Source organism: Mustela putorius, unplaced genomic scaffold, assembly GCF_011764305.1.
Source record: "Mustela putorius furo isolate JIRA1106 unplaced genomic scaffold, ASM1176430v1.1 tig00000196_pilon_pilon_pilon, whole genome shotgun sequence".
Lineage (NCBI taxonomy): Eukaryota > Metazoa > Chordata > Mammalia > Carnivora > Mustelidae > Mustela > Mustela putorius.
Genome location: NW_025421310.1, coordinates 3585767 through 3592839, shown reverse-complemented (window position 1 = coordinate 3592839; position 7073 = coordinate 3585767). Strand labels below are relative to the sequence as shown.

Sequence of the window (7073 nt, the reverse complement as noted above, 5' to 3'; positions counted from 1 at the left end):
TTGGGCATGGTCAGGTTGATGGATCCATCAGAGGGGGTGACTGGGAGGGAGTGGGAGTGTTGGGCTCCAGCTGGGAGGGCCCGCCACAGAGACCACATGCTGGAGGCCTGGGGGAGTCTGGCTCCTGGGAGTAGGCGCAGCTCCCTCCGTGCTCACCCCACGCCCCCCGGCCCACAGATGGCCTTTCCTGTCGCAGTCCTAGATGCGGGGCTGCCTCTGGAAGGCTCAGTGATGTCTTCCTCGGGTCTGGAGTTAACGGCCTGTCAGCTGCTTGCTCACAGGAGCTCACACGTCTCACGAGTGAATGGTCTGAGCTAGGTTGTAAATGGGCAACTGGTTTTTGCCCTCCTCGGAGCAATGGAGAGTCAAGAGCATGGGCCCTCGAGTCAGACTGCTGGATCTACTTCCTGGCCTTGTTCCTAGCTGCTGGATGGCTTTTTAAAAGTCCCCATTCGGGGCACCTGGGTGGCTCAGTGGGTTAAAGCCAATGCCTTCGGCTCAGGTCATGATCCCAGGGTCCTGGGATTGAGCCCCGCATCGGGCTCTCTGCTCAGCGGGGAGCCTGCTTCCCCCTCTCTCTGCCTGCCTCTCTGCCTACTTGTGATTTCTGTCTGTCAAAAAAATAAATAAAACCTTTAAAAAAAAAAAAAGTCCCCATTCAAGGGTGCCTGTGTGGCTCAGTGGGTTAAAGCCTCTGCCTTCCACTCAGGTCATGATCCAAGGGTCCTGGGATCGAGGCATGCGTCGGGCTCTCTGCTCAGTGGGGAGTTGGCTACCCCCTCTCTCTCTGCCTGTCTCTGCCTACTTGTGATCTCTGTCTGTCAAACAAATAAATAAAATCCTTTTAAAAATAAAAAAATAAAAGTCCCTGTTCATTCTGCTTCTCTCAAATCTCTGCATCTAGCAGCCATTGTCATGGTTAAGTTTTCCCATGTGGGACCTTTCTGCTTTGCAATCTACCGCCCCCTCCTGGGTCCAGCCAGGCATCATCCCGCACCTCTGTTTACCTTTCACTCTTCTCCAGTTGATTCTCCACACTGAGCCAGAGATGCGGCTCCCACCTGGTCATGAAGGGCTCACGCCCACCCCTTCCCCTTCCCCTTTTGGGATAAAAACCAAATGCATAACATGGCCCATCCCTGGGGCCCTACCTGGTGTGGGATGTGCCTAATTTACTACCTTCTGTCTTGCACAACTCTGGTCTCTTCACTTCCCGTTTCCCTTTCCCTCACTTTCTCACCTGCTATGGCCTCTTCTGTCCCCACGCTGCGCCCAGTTAGCGGGCGCTCAGCCCTCCCCTCTCATCTTAGATGGCACTTCCTCAGACAACCTTTACCTGCACACCCGTCTAGGTCATGACCGTGTGCGCATGTGGTTCTTTACTCCTGAACCACCTTCGCTTGGTGGTTCGCCAGGAGTCGTCCCTCGACTCAGAACTGCTGCTGTACTCCCAGTTACTGTCTGTGACAACACAAGGACACAGGTCCAGGTCCCCAAAGGGAAAAGGCACACAGGGTAAAGAAACTAAGCCCGAGCTTCCAGGCATTCCCTCCCAGTGCAGTCGCACAGGCCCTTGCTTAAATCTTTCGGCAAACATGTGGGACGACATGTTCTAGTATCGCCAACGAGGGAAAGTCACCACACTTCAGTGCCCAGGGTTTCTTCCTGAGGCACGTGGTGCCTTGGTGACTGCCCATGGATACTCGGTGGGACCGCAGGAGGCAAAGATACAGTGTGGCTCAGAGGCTCGGGTGTACAAAACCATCTGTTTCCTGTGAGCCTCAGTGTTAGCTTAAGTGACCCGGTCAGCCTGAAGCGTGGACCCTGCAGATACAGGCCTGAAGTTCCTCTGGCCATGTTCAAGGACTCAGGTTGTCTTCTCGGAGCTGGCCGGGGGCCAGTCCTTTGTGATCCATAGCATTTGAGTAGGAGAGGATGTTCGGGAATACTTTCCTGTACAGTCCCCCGGGCTGGCCCTTGGCTTGGGCTCTGGGACAGCAGACAGTGATATTTGCCTGAGCATCTCTGTGTAGTAAAGCATTTCCATGAGGACACACTGTAGTATCATCGGAAATCTGCTCACCATGTGAAGGAGGCTGCGCAGGGTGTGGGTAGATTAAAGAACAACAATGCCTACTGTGAGACCATTATATTCGTGTCCTCCGTGCTTCTGCACTAGTTTGGTTAAGTTGTCCCTTCTGGTCAGCTGTTCGCACTTTGTAATAACCCACCTCCCCTGTCACTACCTTCTTTTCACTCAGCGTCCTCACCCATCTGGAATGCAGTCATAATTTTCTAACAGATCTTCCCCCTCTCATGCCCCTTCCATAATCTAAATTCCATCGAGCACCCAGAGTCATCTTTTTGAAACCTGAATCAAGTGACATCACCAATTTACTTAAAACTTTGCTGTAGCTACTACCCATGTCACAGTGTATTCACTGTATTTCCTTATTTATTCTTGGTGCTCTGTTTTTGGGGCTTCTCCACAGGGAGGCTGCTTTTTCCTGGGAACAGTTCTCAGAGATAGCCAACTACTGATGGGGACTTGCCTTTCACACCTCAATTAGACAATCCAAAGACCCTCATGGGAACCAACCCCTTCTTCCAGGCTCTTCCATTGTAGGAGACAATATTCTGTGCTGATCATCCAGGTCCTGGTATCAGACAAACAGGGACACACCCTCTGTCCTACAGCCTGCCAGTAGTATTCAAAATAGCCAATCCCAAGCTGTCTCCCGTGCCCTGCCTCGCCTTTCCTGTGTTAAATACAAAAGTTCTGGACCATGTTTTTGTCCTCCACTTTTGCCTCCTGACCCATCCTGGTCTTCACATGGCCCTGCCTCCTGTGCCCTGCATGCTGAGCCTAAAGGTCTGTAGGAATAAACATCTCCCTTCATGGTAATCCTCTCCCTCCTGAACATCTATGCACGGATAATGAGTCACTGAGCTGCTATCTAAGGGAACAGTGTTTCACCCAGAATACAGCCAGAGCCATGTGCTAGAGCACTGGGTGCCTCAAGAAGGGCACGAAGGGTAGCATGGCCAGAGCTGCGTCTGCAGGGGTTCACGTGGGACAAGGTGAATCAGAGAAATGGAGCCCTTGTGTCTGCCTTGTAGGTCATCAACAGGAGCTTGGAACGTTTTCTGTATGCTCTAAAATATACCCAGGGGAAAACAAATAAATAAAATGTACCCAGGAATTGGTTGATCTGCTGTTAACTCATTAGAGTTGTCGCAGCCATGTTACTTAGTACTGCAGAACTGTTTCCATTCTGCTCTCCCACTATTTCTCATTTACTCTGATTTTCCCATCTCCACAGCACTCCCTCCTTTCAACCTATATTGCTTAGGGTTTTCATTGTTTTTGTTTTTCAGTCATTGGTGGTTAGGATGAAAGGTGTTCTAGAGCAGGGATGTACTTTCTTGGTATGTATATGTCCCCATTGTTGATTGCAGTTCTTGTCAGCAGGCACTCAGTAAATACTGAATTGACCAAATAAATATCTGTAAATAGATTTTTAAATCATTATGAGTGACAAGAGAGAAATAGAAGAGTGATATTGGGGTGGAGGGCTACTTTAAAACTGAGAGATACAGGGAGACCTCCATGACGAGGGAATGGTTGACATGAGGAGTCCATCACCCCAGACCACTTGTCTACAGTTTGGGTATGAATGACTCAATATTATATCCTTCACAGCACCTTGCAAAGTGCCCTCCTTCAGCTGTTCTAGGAGACATTTGCAGCATGAATGTAACGTGGAGGCTACTAAATGCTCCCATTGCTAGGACTACTGGTTGTTGATCTACTCACGCCCTGTCTCTGCCCCCCCCAAAACTAGCATGTGATTCCATGGGGAGCTACAGTCCCTGGGTGACAGTCATTGTTTGGGATTAGGATATGTGTGTGCTTCTGGTTCCATGAGAACAAGAGAGATTCTACAAGGAATGGAAGGAAGAGCTGACTGGAGCTGACATCTCTTAAGAGGGTGATTCCCCCCAAGTGACACAGGCTGAACACGAAGCGGACTGATTACAGAATTCCAGGGTCATGACCCATTGAATGCATTCCTGGTCAGAGAGGATTTGGGAGTTGGTGAGTTTTTCTGCCTACAGAGAACTAAAGATACCATTCCTGGGTTTTGAGGAGAGAGTTCCAGAATTACATTGCTTTCAGCAAAGTTCTGGGGAAAATTGCTCCACAGCCTGAACCAAAAATATTCAAGCTCCTTGGGTTCCTACCATGTTTGATATTTGCTCTTCCCTAGGCAAGGTACTCCCAAGTTTGTCTTCCCAGGTTCTCTGCCTCCCCCAAGCAAAATAACTGAGCCAGCGCTCTTGACCTGGGAGTGGTGACAATGGCCCACTTCTGACACCCCCATTTGGGGAGCTGAAGAAAGAAAGTAGCTTCAAGTCTTTCCAGCTGCTCTCTCCTAATATGGAAATACTTCCTCTCAGCCGGGGTGAAAATGATAGCCTACCACTATTCTGTAATCAATCTGCTTCATGTTCAGCCTGTGTCACTTGGGGGGAATCACCCTCTTAAGAGATGTCAGCTCCAGTCAGCTCTTCCTTCCATTCCTTATAGAATCTCTCTTGTTCTCATGGAACCAGCATCATGCCCAAGGTGGGTCTCCAACCCAGAGGTGCTGAGTGGGTGGAGAAAGAGGACTCTGGGACCACACTGGCCAGGAATTTAACCTTAGCAACAATTAGCTGGGAGCAGGATGAACAACGCAGACCTTCTGCCCCTCCTGGGAAGGTAACTCTCCCACTGGGAGTTGGGAGTGATGGACCCCTGTGCTCTCATCTGCACCACCGCACAGTGGATTTTCTCTCTCGCTGATGGGAATGTTGAAGGAAAATGAAAGTCCTTCAGTTCAAATACCAAAGACTTCCACTGTTTTTATAGAATTATAGATCATCTTGAATAAATGTTCATTTGTTGTATATACTTAGGAACATTTCCACAGACATTAAATTTTGTTGTTTTGTTTGCTTGTTTCATGACCTTCTTCACCAGTTTCACTAGGGAATGAGTCCACATAACTACTCATTTTGTCAAGCTAGACGTCCCTCCTTGCTCTTTTTACATTTTTTTATTTTTAAACAATTTTAGATTTAGTGTAACGTGGCAAATATAGAGTTCCCATGTAACTTCCACACACTTTCACCTCATGTTACTATTTCATAGATATGTAGTACATTCATCAAAGCAAAGAAATTAACATTGATACAATACTGTTTACCTTACAAATGATTTGGATTTTACTAAATTTTTTCCCCACTATCGTCCTTGTGTTGCAGTATCCCATTCCAGGCCATCAAGTTGCATTTAATCATTTTATCTGTTTAGTTTTCTCTCATCTCTAACGGTTGTTCTGTTATCCTTGTTTTTCATGATCCAAACACTTTTGATGAGGATGCATCAGGTATCTTATACAATGTTACTCAATTTGCATTTATCTTATCTTTTTCTTTTCTCTCTCTCTCTCTCTCTCTCTCTCTCTTTTTTTTTTTTTTTTTTTTTTTTTTTTTTTGATGAGTGAAGTTGGGGGTTTTGGGAAAGGACATCCCAGAACAGTTTTGTTGCCGTGTGCTCATACCTGGTGTGAACATGACATTACTAATGATGTTAGCCTCCATCAGGCGGTAAGGGTGGTGTCTGCCAGTTTCCTCTGCTGTCGAGTTACCATTTTTCTCTTTGCATACTCAGTCACCAATCCAGCCAACTCGAGGGAGTCAAGCTCCATCACCTGAAATAAAGTGTCTGCGTATCATTTGGAATTCTTTTTTTTTTTTTTTTTTTTTTTTTTTTTTTTTTTTTTAAAGAAAGAAAGATTTTATTTATTTATTTGACAGAGAGAAATCACAAGTAGATGGAGAGGCAGGCAGAGAGAGAGAGAGAGAGGGAAGCAGGCTCCCCGCTGAGCAGAGAGCCCGATGCGGGACTCGATCCCAGGACCCTGAGATCATGACCTGAGCCGAAGGCAGCGGCTTAACCCACTGAGCCACCCAGGCGCCCCAGTCATTTGGAATTCTTTAGGAAGATTTCTTTTCTCTCCCTGTATTCATTTACACGAGAGCACTACTAATTCTTTTTTTTTTTTTTTAAAGTGAATAAATACAAGTACTTACAAGAAATATGCGTGTTGTGATTCCCATTCATACACCCGGGGAGAAAAGAAAGCGAGTCCTACTTCTTCGTGATGTGTTTAGTAACTGCGACAGGACAGTAGGGTCAAACGCGCACCGTTTCCACTTCTGTAGGTGTGCGTGCGCTCGATTGGTTGGAAGCTGCATTTCATTCTCTCACCTTTGCCCGAGGTATGGGGGGGGGACCCCAAAGAAGTAACCGACAGTGACCTCTAAAACATCTGAGATACGGTCTTGAAGGGTTGTTCGAACCACTAACGTGACTGTCGGTTTCTCATCTGTACCTCCTCAGCGACGGACTGGCTCTGGCTTCGCCCCGGTCCGTTCTCGTCTCCACCTATTCTCGCCCTGGCGGAGACTCGAGGCGGCGGCGGCGGCCGACCACTCCCGCACTCCGCGTCCGCGCACAACCCCTCCGCCGGCGCTCAGACGCAGGGCGAGGTGCCGCGTGGGACAGACACTCCACAGCGCCCGGCTCCAGCCTGGGGTCACGGGCGGCCTCCCCAGCTCCGGGGCTCGCACGCCGCCCCTCCGGCTCCCGGGCCCGATCCGCGCGTCAAGGCGCCGCAGCGCGTGGCGCTGGCCCACAGGAGGGCCCTCAGAGGGGGCCGCGTGGGAGGGGGCTTCCGGCGTCCTGGCCCCGCCGGTGCCGTCACCTCTCGAACATCCGTCTTCCGTCCAGAGGCATCTCCGGAGGTAAGGCGCACGGGGGAAGTCACCAGCCGACCCAAAGGCCTGGTGACCACGCGTTCTGATCGCGAGGGGAGTTCCCCGCCGCCGAGCCTCACCTTCCCCGGGCGGGACAGGGATGGCCTCGCCCCCGCCCCTAGATCCCACTCTTTGAAGCGGGTCTGAGGCGACTCTTCCGGAGAAGACACGCTCGGAAACTGCCCCACCGCTACTGTCAGCAAAGG

General features: G+C 49.6%; 1 long non-coding RNA gene across 1 annotated transcript; it reads right to left on the bottom strand.

Annotated features, from left to right (window-relative positions):
* Window positions 1–4882: 4882 nt before the first annotated feature.
* Window positions 4883–7071, bottom strand: LOC106004129. Its single transcript, XR_001177001.2, has 2 exons — window positions 6142–7071; window positions 4883–5759 (listed from the first exon to the last, which is right to left on the bottom strand). It is a non-coding gene; the product is annotated as an uncharacterized LOC106004129 (long non-coding RNA).
* Window positions 7072–7073: the final 2 nt, after the last annotated feature.